The sequence below is a fragment of the Oncorhynchus keta genome, unplaced genomic scaffold (genome assembly GCF_023373465.1).
Source record: "Oncorhynchus keta strain PuntledgeMale-10-30-2019 unplaced genomic scaffold, Oket_V2 Un_scaffold_630_pilon_pilon, whole genome shotgun sequence".
Lineage (NCBI taxonomy): Eukaryota > Metazoa > Chordata > Actinopteri > Salmoniformes > Salmonidae > Oncorhynchus > Oncorhynchus keta.
In genome coordinates, this window is record NW_026290978.1 from 238,227 (window position 1) to 254,676 (window position 16,450).

Sequence of the window (16,450 nt, forward strand, 5' to 3'; positions counted from 1 at the left end):
GAAGGCACACTTAGATTCACACGGGACACCGAATAGGACAGGAGAAGTACTCCAGATATAACAAACTGACCCTAGCCCCCCGACACATAAACTACTGCAGCATAAATACTGGAGGCTGAGACAGGAGGGGTCAGGAGACACTGTTAATGGAAACAGGATGAACCTGAGCTCAATGTCGAGTCTCATAGCAAAGAGTCTGAATACTTATGCAAATAAGGTATTTCTGTTTTTTCTGCAAAAATATTTTAAACCTGTTTTTGGTTTGTCATTATGGGGTATTGTGTGTAGATTGATGAGGGAAAAACACAATTTAATTAATTTTAGAACAAGGCTGTAACGTAACAAAATGTGGAAAAAGGGAAGGGGTCTGAATACTTTCCGAATGCCCTGTATTTCCAGCCTGGTATCAATGATATTTCACTAGAAATAGAAGACACGTACAGAGAAAGATATTATTACTCTTTCTCTGCATAGACGGGTCAACAATTATCTACTGTTGTTACCATAAAAATCACATAGATTTGCAGTTGAGGGGCTAATTCCCTTCCCCTAATTATATTTAAATGCTATTAACTAGGCTTCTCTCACACATGTTGCATGTTTATTCTTCCCTGATACCCTGCTGTGTCAATATGTGTGTGTTGTGAGGATCGGTGTCCCTACCCATCAGCGCCCCTGCTACCCAGTCTGGGTTAATGAGGAAGAAGTGGCGTCAGGCTCTGCACCTGTCCAAGAGGTTGTTGTGGACAGTTCACAGTCAATTCAGTGAACAAATATAAATAAGGAGATAATACAATTATGTCTGTCTGCCTACAGGCTCTGATTATAGGAGGTGGGAGGGAGTGTGGCCAGCAAGGCATGTGTGTGTCAGTGTGCAAACTAACACGTGTATGTGGCACACACACACACACACAAAATTGACATTAGTGCACGACACATTGACAGGCACATACACCCTTCACCGTGACCAAACACCCTTCACCGTGACCAAACACCCTTCACCGTGACCAAACACCCTTCACCGTGACCAAACACCCTTCACCGTGACCAAACACCCTTCACCGTGACCAAACACCCTTCACCGTGACCAAACACCCTTCACCGTGACCAAACACCCTTCACCGTGACCAAACACCCTTCACCGTGACCAAACACCCTTCACCGTGACCAAACACCCTTCACCGTGACCAAACACCCTTCACCGTGACCAAACACCCTTCACCGTGACCAAACACCCTTCACCGTGACCAAACACCCTTCACCGTGACCAAACACCCTTGACCAAACACCCTTCACGTGACCTTCACCGTGACCAAACACCCTTCACCGTGACCAAACACCCTTCACCGTGACCAAACACCCTTCACCGTGACCAAACACCCTTCACCGTGACCAAACACCCTTCACCGTGACCAAACACCCTTCACCGTGACCAAACACCCTTCACCGTGACCAAACATATTTGATGACTTTGTCTCAGCTGCATAATGTGAATTCTCTATAGATTATTATATTATAATCATCATAATGACATTATCTTTACCCATCACAGCATATCTTCCTGTTACCTCTAACCAGTAATGACTCAAGAACTAATCGGTCCCTATTTGCAAACCATCACTAGTTATGGACATAGAAATGATTTGATGGTCCATTCTAGCTGTAACAGCCACGACAGCTGAATAGAATGAGGACGAGGATGAAACTAGTTTAGAAATGGCATTGACTGTACATAATCAGATTCCATTAGCCTGCTATAATACACTCTGAGTGTTCATCCCACCGCTCTCTTTCATTATTACACACACCACTATTCTTGTGTTTAGCAGTATGCACTGTAGAGTTATAGATTCAGCACTGAGATGACTTTCTAATGGAGGACTGGTAATTATCTTTAGATAGACTAGGAACACCACCCTGCCATTTGACTACATCATACCCCCTTCTACCCTAAAATATGAATACGCTTATAGGCTGCTATAGAGGTCAACCGCAACCTTCTACCCTACAATATGAATACGCTTATAGGCTGCTATAGAGGTCGACCGCAACCTTCTACCCTACAATATGAATACGCTTATAGCCTGCTATAGAGGTTGACTGCAACCTTCTACCCTACAATATGAATACGCTTATAGGCTGCTATAGAGGTCGACTGCAACCTTCTACCCTACAATACGAATACGCTTATAGCCTGCTATAGAGGTCGACCGCAACCTTCTACCCTACAATACGAATACGCTTAAACGGTGCTATGGAGGTCGACTGCAGGTGTGTGTGTGTGTGTGTGTGTGTGTGTGTGTGTGTGTGTGTGTGTGTGTGTGTGTGTGTGTGTGTGTGTGTGTGTGTGTGTGTGTGTGTGTGTGTGTGTGTGTGTGTGTGTGTGTGTGTGTGTGTGTGTGTGTGTGTTACCCAGCGAGCAGCAACAATACAATCACTATGGTCAGCTAAAGCCAGAGCGCTGTGCACACAATGCAAGGAGACGTCCTTTCTCTGGTCAATATGAACCTGTCCCCATTTCACTGTCTGTCTGTCGATGAAAGACAATTACCTTTCTCTGGACTGATAAGATGGTTGTCTCTCTCCCCTCCAGGCTCTGTCAACAATACAAGCCTCCCCGTTCGCTGTCTCTCAGACCAACGCATGCAAGCAAGCACACACACGACCACTGATAACACCAATGTAATTTACATTACACCAAAGTCAACCTACATCCGTTTACCTCATCAACACTGGCATAATCTAACTCAATAATCAACCTCAGGACGCTAGCGACAACCCCCCTCCCCACCCCAAAAAAACAAACACTTAATAACCACATGTTAATGAACTCTAAAGAAAGGTCAAGTCTAAACAAAAGATTTCCTCCTTATAAATATTTAACCCTGATTAGCGATTAGAATGTAAACAGGAGCTAGCTAATGAATCCATCAGTGGTGACAGTCTGTTGATTAGCTGTTAGCTGTTAGCACTCAGGACAGGTTCCCTTGTCTTGGAGTGGTCCTCCATGGGGTCTAATGGGTCTTTCTGCTCCAGATGTGATAACAACCCTGTCCGATTTTTGGAGATGTCGGCTAGAACTGGAGGGAAGGCACAAACAGAGACACGGGTGAGGGACAAACACACAAATACAAACAGACACACAGGCGTGTGCACACACTTGAATCAATACAGATCCTTAAGAGAATACCAAACCACTATAACTCTTCAGTCAAATAGAGAACACCAAACCACTATAACTCTCCAGTCAAATAGAGAACACCAAACCACTATAACTCTCCAGTCAAATAGAGAACACCAAACCACTATCCTCCAGTCAAAAGAGAACACCAAACCACTATAACTCTCCAGTCAAATAGAGAACACCAAACCACTATAACTCTCCAGTCAAATAGAGAACACCAAACCACTATAACTCTCCAGTCAAATAGAGAACACCAAACCACTATAACTCTCCAGTCAAATAGAGAACACCAAACCACTATAACTCTCCAGTCAAATAGAGAACACCAAACCACTATAACTCTCCAGTCAAATAGAGAACACCAAACCACTATAACTCTCCAGTCAAATAGAGAACACCAAACCACTATAACTCTCCAGTCAAATAGAGAATACCAAACCACTATAACTCTCCAGTCAAATAGAGAACACCAAACCACTATAACTCTCCAGTCAAATAGAGAACACCAAACCACTATAACTCTCCAGTCAAATAGAGAACACCAAACCACTATAACTCTCCAGTCAAATAGAGAACACCAAACCACTATAACTCTCCAGTCAAATAGAGAACACCAAACCACTATAACTCTCCAGTCAAATAGAGAATACCAAACCACTATAACTCTCCAGTCAAATAACTATTTAACTCTCCAGTCAAATAGAGAACACCAAACCACTATAACTCTCCAGTCAAATAGAGAACACCAAACCACTATAACTATAACTCCAGTCAAATAGAGAACACCAAACCACTATAACTCTCCAGTCAAATAGAGAACACCAAACCACTATAACTCTCCAGTCAAATAGAGAACACCAAACCACTATAACTCTCCAGTCAAATAGAGAACAAACCAAACCAGTCTACACCAAACCACTCTCCAGTCAAATAGAGAACACCAAACCACTATAACTCTCCAGTCAAATAGAGAACACCAAACCACTATAACTCTCCAGTCAAATAGAGAACACCAAACCACTAGAACTCTCCAGTCAAATAGAGAATACCAAACCACTATAACTCTCATGTCAAATAGAGAGCAAGATTTTGAACATTGAAATGGTGTTTTGTCCCTCAAAGGTGTGTGTATGTGTGTGTGGGGAGGTGTGTGTGTATGTGTGTGTGTGGATTATTTTGGTCTCACAGTGACCTCAACTACCCAATATGAGTCAATCATAGATACTGTAACTGAAGAAGATAATGATGTTATGTAGACAAAGGCTGTCTGTCTGTCTGTCTAAGCACTGTCCTGGTGTGTAATATGAGGGTTTCCTATAGGGATAACATAAATCCGTGTGTTGGTTTTCTTACGGGCAATATTTCCACCGTAACACTACATAGACACAAAGCAATGAAAAAGACCACTGACACCTACCTTCACAACAGTGTGTGTGTGTGTGTTTAATAGCAACATGCACGTCTATTGCATTGATGTGTCCAGTTTGTCTGAAGAGAAAACAGACAGACAGGATGGATACACAGTTGCAGCCTACTAAGAAGCCTCCATTGTGGCGCAGTGGTTAAGGGTGCTGTAACTGAAGAAGATAATCATGTTATGTGCCAGCTGCGCCACCAGAGACTCATAGACACAAAGCAATGAAAAGAGACCACCTGGGTTGTTGGTTTTCTTACGGGCAATATTTCCACCGTAACACTACATAGACACAAAGCAATGAAAAAGACCACTGACACCTACCTTCACAAGAGTGTGTGTGTGTGTGCAACCCGTCTATTGCATTGAGGTCCGTCTGAAGAGGGACAGGATGGATACACAGTTGCAGCCTACTAAGAAGCCTCCATTGTGGCCAGTGGTTAGGGTGCTGTCTGTCCGGGTTAGTGAGGGTTTGGCCGGTAGGGAAATCCTTGTCTCATTGCGCACCAGCGTCTCCTGTGGCAGGCCGGGCGCAGTGCATGGTGTTTCCTCTGACACATTGGTGCGATTGGCTTCCGGGTTGGATGGCGCTGTGTTAAGAAGCAGTGCGGCTTGGTTGGGTTGTGTATCGGAGGATGCATGACTTTCAATCTTTGTCTCTTCCGAGCTCGTACGGGACAAGATAGTAGCAACTAAAACAATTGGTTACCACAAATTTGGGAAGAAAAAGGGGTAAAATTTAAAAAAGAATAGGGGAACAATCTTAACCGTGGTTTAAAACAAAACCAAATCCCCACGAAGCCACACAGAATGGTCGGGGTAAAGCAATAATGTTAGGGTACAAAAATCATTTCAATCCTTTTGATAGAAGACTTTTTATATATATATATATTTCAGGGGGTTAAGGAGTAAAGAGGATCCCATTTTCCAGCTGGATGGGTTTATGCATGGACCCTTTAACTGGTTTATTGGCCACTGGCTGTCTGATATTCATGGGGTGAGTATCTCCTCACTGCATCTGCCCGGAGTCCTGTGGACAAAGCAGCATGACGATAATGTGGTTGTTTGGTGAAGTTTAAAATGGCCATCCAAAATGGCCACCTTTGAAGCTTTATGGACTACCTGTTGTGAGATTTCATGCCCAGGGTCTGATTAATGCAGGGGCTTACAGAGGCTGAAGCCCCAGGGCCCAAATCCATAGGGGGCCCTTGAGGCAGAGAAAAATAGAAATGTAAACAGTATATATTTGATATTTTTTACTGCATCCGCCATCCACAGGAGCCCATCTCAGTGAGTGTAGATAGTCTGCTGCCACTCTGCTAGTCATCAGATCAAATCAAATGGAATGTGTCACATGTCCCGAATACAACAATGCTTACTTACAAGCCCTTAACCAACAATGCAGTTCAAGAAAGAGTTGATCAAATATTTACTATCTAGTATATAGGGGGGGTCTAGTATATAGGGGGGTCACTGCCTTGTATATAGGGGGTCACTGCCTTTTATATAGGGGGTCACTGCCTAGTATATATATATGCCTAGTATATAGGGGGTCACTGCCTAGTATATAGGGGGTCACTGCCTAGTATATAGGGGGTCACTGCCTTGTATATAGGGGGGGTCACTGCCTGTATATAGGGGGTCACTGCCTAGTATATAGGGGGTCACTGCCTTGTATATAGGGGGTCAGTATATAGGGGGTCACTGCCTAGTATATAGGGGGTCACTGCCTAGTATATAGGGGGTCACTGCCTAGTATATGTATATAGGGGGGGTCACTGCCTAGTATATAGGGGGGGGGGGTCACTGCCTTGTATATAGGGGGGGGTCGCTGCCTAGTATATAGGGGGGGGGGGTCACTGCCTAGTATATAGGGGGGGGTCACTGGCTAGTATATATAGGGGGGTCACTGCCTAGTATATAGGGGGGGGGTCACTGCCTAGTATATAGGTCCTGGATGTCAGGAAGCTTGGTCCCAGTGATGTACTGGGCCGTACGCACTACCCTCTGTAGCACCTTGCGGTCAGATGCCGAACAGTTTCCATACCAGGCAGTGATGAAACCGGTCAGCATGCCCTCGATGGTGCAGCTGTTGAACTTTTTGAGGATCTGGAGACCCATGCCAAATCTTTTCAGTCACCCGAGGGGGAAAAGGTGTTGTCGTGCCCTCTTCACGACTGTCTTGGTGTGTTTGGAACATGAGCATTTGTTGTTGATGTGGACACCAAGGAACTTGAAACTCTTGATCCGCTCCACTACAGCCTCGTTGATGTTAATGTAGCCTGTTTGCCCTCCTTTTCCTGTACGATCAGCTCCTTTGTCTTGCTCACATTTAGAGGTTGTTGTCCTGGCACCACACTTCCAGGTCTTTGGTTTCTGGGGGGAGTAGAGGAATTAGGGGACGCTGCCTTGGTTGGGTAATTGATTCAGGACCGGCCCTAGACTTCTGGGGGTCCTAAGCAACATTACCCACCTCGCAGGCAAAACATTTTAGTCTCCCCCCTCTTGACAGCATAGAGAAAGTTAATTTCTGGTAATTCTACACATTTTGCCATGGGACGGACAGTAATTGTTGCTTTTTAGAGCTAACTACCTGCAATACTAAATACAGCTGTAAAAAACCAAAGCCTCTGAGCCTATGATTTGTTAATCCAGCCCTGTTTATGGCAAAATCATCTCGTCTCTGAAAGGAATTGTGTAGCTCAACTAATCAGTTGAAAGTGACTTTGAGATGATTTGGATATGCCATTTTAAACATATTAAACACATCAGGAATATTCTCTGTAGCAGCAATATTAAAAGCCAAAGCCAGATACAATGTTTGGGGCTGGTTTAGACAAGTCAAGGAAATGATCTTTCTGTCATTCATATTGGTGTAACACAGATCCTCCAAACCCACTCATACACTCATTAGTTTGGTGAGTGGTGCTTCCCGTCAGCAGGGTCATCCTCCTCTCCTCCTCCTCTCCTCCCCCTCTCCTCTTTTCCCCTTATCCTCCTCCTCCTCCTCTCCTTTCCCCTAATCCTCCTCTCCCATCATCCTCCTCCCCCTCTCCTCTCTTTTCCCCTTATCCTCCTCTCCTCCTCCTCCTCTTCTTTCCCTTTATCCTCCTCTCCTCTACTTTCCCCTAGTCCTCCTCTCCCATCATCCTCCTCCTCTTCTTCTTTCCCTTTATCCTCCTTTCCCCTTCCCACTCTCCTTATCCTCCTCTCCCCCTCCCTTTCCCCTTATCCTCCTCTCCCCCTCCCCTTTCCCCTTATCCTCCTCTCCCCCTCTCCTTTCCCCTTATCCTCCTCTCCCCCTCCCCTTTCCCCTTATCCTCCTCTCCCATCATCCTCCTCCACCTCCTCCTCTCCTTTCCCCTTATCCTCCTCTCCCATCTACCTCCTCCTCTCCTTTCCCCTTATCCTCCTCTCCCATCATCCTCCTCCACCTCCTCCTCCTCTCCTTTCCCCTTATCCTCCTCTCCCATCTACCACCTCCTCTCCTTTCCCCTTATACTCCTCTCCCATCATCCTCCTTATCCTAATCTCCTCTCCTTTCCCCTTATCCTCCTCTTCCTTATCCTCCTCTCCCTTATCCCCACCCCTTCCCTCAATCTCATAAGGAAGAGAGTGTGTTGAAGGTAACCTTGTCACACCCTTATCTGTTTCGCCTGTCCTTGTGCTCGTCTCCACCCCGCTCCAGGTGTCTCCCATCTTCCCCACTTATCCCCTGGGTATTTATACCTGTGTTTTCTGTCTGTCTGTGCCAATTTCTCTTGTTTGTTCAAGTCAACCAGCGTTTTCTCAGCTCCTGTTTTTCCCAGTCTCTCTTTTTCCTGTCCTCCTGGTTTTGACCCTTGCCTGTCCTGACTCTGAGCCCGCCTGCCTGACCACTCTGCCTGCCCTTGTCCCTGAGTCCATCTGCCATCATGTACCTTTGCCCCTACTCTGGATTACCGACCTCTACCTGACGCTGGGCCTGCCTGCCGTCCTGTACCTTGGCCCCACTACTCTGGTTTATCAACCACTCCCTGCCTTGACCTGTCGTTTGCCCGCCCCTGTTGTTACAATAAACATGGTTACTTCAACACAGTCTGCACTTGGTCTTACCTGAAACCTGATCACCTTGGCTTTTGGTTTGGGGTAGAAGCTGTTAAGATGTATTTTGGACATAGACATGGCGCTCCGGTACCACTTACCATGCGGTAGCAGAGAGAACAGTCTATGGCTAGGGTGGCTGGAGTTTTTGACCATATTTAGGGCATTCGTTTGACACCGCCTGGTATAGAGGTCCTGGATGGTAGGTCGCTTTGCCCCAGTGATGTACAGACAGCCACAGACAGACAGCCACAGACAGACAGCCACAGACAGACAGATGCAAGAAAAGAAGAGAGAGAAAAAGGAAGGAAGGAAGGATGTAGAATGGTGATACATAATATTGGTGGGGATGTAGAATGGTGATTAATAATATTGGTGGGGATGTAGAATGGTGATTAATAATATTGGTGGGATGTAGAATGGTGATTAATAATATTGGTGGGGATGTAGAATGGTGATTAATAATATTGGTGGGATGTAGAATGGTGATTAATAATATTGGTGGGGATGTAGAATGGTGATTAATAATATTGGTGGGATGTAGAATGGTGATTAATAATATTGGTGGGATGTAGAATGGTGATATTGGTGGGGATGTAGAATGGTGATTAATAATATTAGAATGGTGATTAATAATATTGGGGATGTAGAATGGTGATTAATAATATTGGTGGGATGTAGAATGGTGATTAATAATATTGGTGGGGATGTAGAATGGTGATTAATAATATTGGTGGGGATGTAGAATGGTGATTAATAATATTGGTGGGGATGTAGAATGGTGATTAATAATATTGGTGGGATGTAGAATGGTGATTAATAATATTGGTGGGGATGTAGAATGGTGATTAATAATATTGGTGGGGATGTAGAATGGTGATTAATAATATGGGGATTGGTGGGGATGTAGAATGGTGATTAATAATATTGGGGATGTAGAATGGTGATTAATAATATTGGTGGGGATGTAGAATGGTGATTAATAATATTGGTGGGGATGTAGAATGGTGATTAATAATATTGGTGGGATGTAGAATGGTGATTAATAATATTGGTGGGGATGTAGAATGGTGATTAATAATATTGGTGGGGATGTAGAATGGTGATTAATAATATTGGTGGGGATGTAGAATGGTGATTAATAATATTGGTGGGGATGTAGAATGGTGATTAATAATATTGGTGGGGATGTAGAATGGTGATTAATAATATTGGTGGGGATGTAGAATGGTGATTAATAATATGGGGATGTAGAATTGGTGGGGATGTAGAATGGTGATTAATAATATTGGTGGGGATGTAGAATGGTGATTAATAATATTGGTGGGGATGTAGAATGGTGATTAATAATATTGGTGGGATGTAGAATGGTGATTAATAATATTGGTGGGATGTAGAATGGTGATTAATAATATTGGTGGGGATGTAGAATGGTGATTAATAATATTGGTGGGGATGTAGAATGGTGATTAATAATATTGGTGGGATGTAGAATGGTGATTAATAATATTGGTGGGGATGTAGAATGGTGATTAATAATATTGGTGGGGATGTAGAATGGTGATTAATAATATTGGTGGGATGTAGAATGGTGATTAATAATATTGGTGGGATGTAGAATGGTGATTAATAATATTGGTGGGATGTAGAATGGTGATTAATAATATTGGTGGGATGTAGAATGGTGATTAATAATATTGGTGGGGATGTAGAATGGTGATTAATAATATTGGTGGGATGTAGAATGGTGATTAATAATATTGGTGGGGATGTAGAATGGTGATTAATAATATTGGTGGGATGTAGAATGGTGATTAATAATATTGGTGGGGATGTAGAATGGTGATTAATAATATTGGTGGGGATGTAGAATGGTGATTAATAATATTGGTGGGGATGTAGAATGGTGATTAATGATGGTGGGGATTAATAATATTGGTGGGGATGTAGAATGGTGATTAATAATATTGGTGGGGATGTAGAATGGTGATTAATAATATTGGTGGGGATGTAGAATGGTGATTAATAATATTGGTGGGGATGTAGAATGGTGATTAATAATATTGGTGGGGATGTAGAATGGTGATTAATAATATTGGTGGGGATGTAGAATGGTGATTAATAATATTGGTGGGGATGTAGAATGGTGATTAATAATATTGGTGGGGATGGATGTAGAATGGTGATTAATAATATTGGTGGGGATGTAGAATGATTAATAATATTGGTGGGGATGTAGAATGGTGATTAATAATATTGGTGGGGATGTAGAATGGTGATTAATAATATTGGTGGGGATGTAGAATGGTGATTAATAATATTGGTGGGGATGTAGAATGGTGATTAATAATATTGGTGGGGATGTAGAATGGTGATTAATAATATTGGTGGGGATGTAGAATGGTGATTAATAATATTGGTGGGGATGTAGAATGGTGATTAATAATATTGGTGGGGATGTAGAATGGTGATTAATAATATTGGTGGGGATGTAGAATGGTGATTAATAATATTGGTGGGGATGTAGAATGGTGATTAATAATATTGGTGGGATGTAGAATGGTGATTAATAATATTGGTGGGATGTAGAATGGTGATTAATAATATTGGTGGGATGTAGAATGGTGATTAATAAATGGGATAGAATGGTGGGGATGTAGAATGGTGATTAATAATATTGGTGGGATGTAGAATGGTGATTAATAATATTGGTGGGGATGTAGAATGGTGGGGATTAGAATGGTGATTAATAATATTGGTGGGGATGTAGAATGTAGAATGGTGATTAATAATATTGGTGGGGATGTAGAATGGTGATTAATAATATTGGTGGGGATGTAGAATGGTGATTAATAATATTGGTGGGGATGTAGAATGGTGATTAATAATATTGGTGGGGATGTAGAATGATGATTAATAATATTGGTGGGATGTAGAATGATGATTAATAATATTGGTGGGATGTAGAATGGTGATTAATAATATTGGTGGGGATGTAGAATGGTGATTAATAATATTGGTGGGGATGTAGAATGGTGATTAATAATATTGGTGGGGATGTAGGGTAGCTTAGTGGTTAAAGCATTGGACTAGTAACCGAAAGGTTGCAAGTTCAAATCCCCGAGCTGACAAGGTACAAAATCTGTCGTTCTGCCCCTGAACAGGCAGTTAACCCACTGTTCCCAGGCCGTCATTGAAAATAAGAATTTGTTCTTAACTGACTTGCCTCGTTAAATAAAGGTAAAATAAAAATGTAGAATGGTGATTAATAATATTGGTGGGATGTAGAATGGTGATACATAATATTGGTGGGGATGTAGAATGGTGATTAATAATATTGGTGGGGATGTAGAATGGTGATTAATAATATTGGTGGGGATGTAGAATGGTGATAAATAATATTGGTGGGGATGTAGAATGGTGATTAATAATATTGGTGGGGATGTAGAATGGTGATTAATAATATTGGTGGGATGTAGAATGGTGATTAATAATATTGGTGGGATGTTGTGATAAATAATATTGGTAGGGATGTTGGTGTGATATTGTGATAAATAATATTGGTAGGGATGTTGGTGTGATGTTGTGATAAATAATATTGGTAGGGATGTTGTTGGGGTTGTTGTGTGGTGATAAATATCACCATCAGGCTAAAAGAGCCTTTAGAGCAGGCTGCCATCTGCCTGCCATTACAATAATGAACTGGCTGCCTCTCTCTCTGCCACTGCCTGACGCCCCAAACACAAGGAGCCATTGGCACAGCCTGCCACACCAGAACAGCCTTTCTTATATGGGTGTGTGATTCAGTGAGAAATAGAGAGTGTGTGTGTGTAACGGAGATGAGGCTACCCCTCCAAGCAGAGGTACGGCGGCGCGGTGGCAGACGCTTTACACCTCATTGGCTTGCGAGGAGCGCCAATCACCACCCACCGGTCAACCCCTCAGCCTCCCAGCCCGTCGGCCACTCACAACCCTGAGCAGTGATTTAGAGAACGAGAGAGAGAGAGGGAAAGAGAGAGAGAGTGAGAGAAGGGGGAAGAAAGAGAGAGGGGGAAAGAGAGAGTGAGAGAAGGGGGGAAGAAAGAGAGAGAAGGGGGAAGAAAGAGAGAGTGAGGGAAAGAGAGAGTAGGAGAGGGGGGAAAGAGAGAGAGTGAGAGAAGGGGGAAAGAGAGAGAGTGAGAGAAGGGGGAAAGAGAGAGAGTGAGAGAAGGGGGGAAGAAAGAGAGAGAAGGGGGGAAGAAAGAGAGAGAAGGGGGAAGAAAGAGAGAGAAGGGGGAAGAAAGAGAGAGAAGGGGGAAAGAAGAGAGGAGAGAAGGGGGAAGAAAGAGAGAGAAGGGGGGAAGAAAGAGAGAGAAGGGGGAAAGAGAGAGAGTGAGAGAAGGGGGAAAGAGAGAGAGTGAGAGAAGGGGGAAGAAAGAGAGAGTGAGAGAAGGGGGAAGAAAGAGAGAGAGAAGGGGGAAGAAAGAGAGAGAGAAGGGCAAAAGAGAGAGTGAGAGAAGAGGGTAAGAGAGAGAGTGAGAGAAGGGGGAAAGAGAGAGAGTGAGAGAAGGGGGAAGAAAGAGAGAGAGAAGGGGGAAGAAAGAGAGAGAGGGAAAGAGAGAGAGTGAGAGAAGGGGGAAGAAAGAGAGAGAGGGAAAGAGAGAGTGAGAGAAGGGGGAAGAAAGAGAGAGAGTTGGCAGCTGGGGAGGGTTAAAGGAAAACATCTCTAACAGGACATTCACTAATGGACATGTGATTGGTGAGTCATTTTTGAGGATGCTGTAGTTGCTTTCTGTTTGGAGGCTCTGCAATGTGCTGCTCTGGATCTGAACCAACTTAAACTAGCACTGAAGTTGGCCAGGCACAGGTTAGTGTCAAAAGGCAATAGGCTAATGCCACAGCTATTGAGCTAAAGTGTGTGGCAGATCGTAGGGCAGTGAACATACAGCCTAGTGTAGGGAAAGACAGCAACCACACAGAAGAGAGGTGGCCAAACTAAAAATGTGGGAAAGAAAGATATAACATGACCAAGAGTCCACTGACTCTCAAAAGCTGCCAGCTTCCCATTTGATCACAGAATAAAAGCCTCAAGATAGATTGATGGAAAAAGCTACACAGAGAGAGAGACATGGAGCGAGAGACGAAGAGAAAGAGGGAGAAACTTAGAGAGCCAGATAGAACCACAGAGAGAAAGACAGATGGGAGAGAGCGAGAGAGAGTGTGAGAGAGAGAGAGAGAGAGAGAGATGGGAGAGAGAGAGAAAGAGAGAAAGAGAGAGAGAGAGAGAGAGAGAAAGAGAGAGAAAGAGAGATGGGGGAGAGAGAGAGAGAGAGAGAGAAAGAGAGATGGGAGAGAGAGAGAGAGAGAGAGAGAGAGAGAGAGAGAAAGAGAGATGGGAGAGAGAGAGAGAGAGAGAGAGAGACATGGAGCGAGAGACGAAGAGAAAGAGGGAGAAACTTAGAGAGCCAGATAGAACCACAGAGAGAAAGACAGATGGGAGAGAGCGAGAGAGTGTGAGAGCGAGAGAGAGTGTGTGAGAGAAAGAGAGCCCCAAAAAATAATCAAACAAATTGTATGTCACATGCGTCGAATACAACTGTCACGTCCTGACCGTCGTTCCTTTTTTTATGTCTCCATTTTAGGTTGGTCAGGGCGTGCTCCAAAGGCGCCACCGAAGTGGGCCCAGACTAAGGTGGAGTGGGGTCCACGTCCCGCGCCAGAGCCTCCACCGCGGACAGATGCCCACCCAGACCCTCCCCTATGGGTTTAGGTTTTGCGGCCGGAGTCCCCACCTTTGGGGGGGGGTTACTGTCCTGACCTTAGTTCCTTTTCTTATGTCTCTATTCTAGGTTAATCAGGGCGTGAGTTTGGGTGGACATTTTGTTTTATGTTTGTATTTCTAGGTGTTTTGCCTGGTATGGTTCCCAATCAGAGGCAGATGTCAATCGTTGTCTCTGATTGAGAACCATACTTAGGCAACCTGTTTTCGCCCTTGAGTTGTGGGTAGTTGTTTTCTGTCTCTGTACCAGACAGGACTGTTTTGTTTGTTCCGTTTTGTTCTTATTGTTCTAGTGTTCAGTGTAATTAACAGATCATGAACACGTACCACGCTGCACCTTGGTCCTCTCCTTCTTCCACCAACGACAACTGTTAAAAAACAGGTGTCGACCTTACAGTGAAACGCTACAAGCCCTTAACCAACAATGCTTTAAGTTAAGAAAAATTAATTAAGTGTGAAGTAAAGAATAGAAAATTAAACAGCAGCAGTAAAAGAACAAGCAAGGCTATATACAGGGGGTACCAGTACAGAGTCAATGTGTGGGGGAACCGGTTAGATGAGGTAATTGAGGTAATATGTACATGTAGGTGGAGTTAAAAGTGACTATGCATAGATTATAAACAGAGAGTAGCAGCAGTGTAAAAGAGGGATCTGGGTAGCCCTTTGATTAGCTGTTCAGGAGTCTTATGGCTTGGGGGTAGAAGCTGTTAAGAAGCCTTTTGGATCTCGACTTGGCGCTCCGGTACCACTTGCCGTGCGGTAGCAGAGGGAACAGTCTATGACTAGAGTGGCTTGAGTCTGACAAATTTTAGGCCCTTCCTCTGACACCGCCTGATAGAGGTCCTGGATGGCAGGAAGCTTGGCCCCAGTGATGTACTGAGCCGTACGCACTACTCTCTGCAGTGCTTTGCGGTCGGAGGCCGAACAGTTGCCATACCAGGCAGTGATGCAACCATGCTCTCGATGGTGCAGCTGTAAAACCTTTTGAGGATCTGAGGACCCATGCCAAATCTTTTCAGTCTCCTGACGGGGAATAGGCTTTGTCGTGCCCTCTTCACAACTGTCTTGGTGTGTTTGGACCATGATAATTGATGGTGATGTGGACAGCAAGGAACTTGAAGCTCTCAACCTGTTCCACTACAGCCCCGTCGATGAGGATGGGGGCATGCTCGGTCCTCCTTTTCCTGTAGTCCACAATCATCTCCTTTGTCTTGATTTAAAAAAAATGTATATATATTTCACCTTTATTTAACCAGGTAGGCTAGTTGAGAACAAGTTCTCATTTGCAACTGCGACCTGGCCAAGATAAAGCATAGCAGTGTGAACAGACAACACAGAGTTACACATGGAGTAAACAATTAACAAGACAATAACACAGTAGAAAAAAAAGAGGCTATTACATTGTGTGCAAAAGGCATGAGGAGGTAGGCGAATAATTACAATTTTGCAGATTAACACTGGAGTGATAAATGATCAGATGGTCATGTACAGGTAGAGATATTGGTGTGCAAAAAAGCAGAAAAGTAAATAAATATAAACAGTATGGGAATGAGGTAGGTAAAATTGGGTGGGCTATTTACCGATAGACTATGTACAGCTGCAGCGATCGGTTAACTGCTCAGATAGCAGATGTTTGAAGTTGGTGAGGGAGATGCTCCTGAGGGGCCCCAGTGTTGAGGATTAGCATGGCAGACATGTTGTTCCCTACCCTTATCACCTGGGGGCGGCCCGTCAGGAAGTCCAGGATCCAGTTGCAGAAGGAGGTGTTTAGTCCCAGGGTCCTTAGCTTAGTGATGAGCTTTGAGGGCACTATGGTGTTGAACGCTGAGCTGTAGTCAATGAATAGCATTCTCACGTACAGAAGTTTACATACACTTAGGTTGGAGTCTTTAAAACTAGTTTTTCAACCACTCCACAAATTTCTTGTTAACAAACTATAGTTTTGGCCAGTCGGTTAGGACATCTACTTTGTGCATGACACAAGTAATTTTTCCAACAATTGTTTACAGAC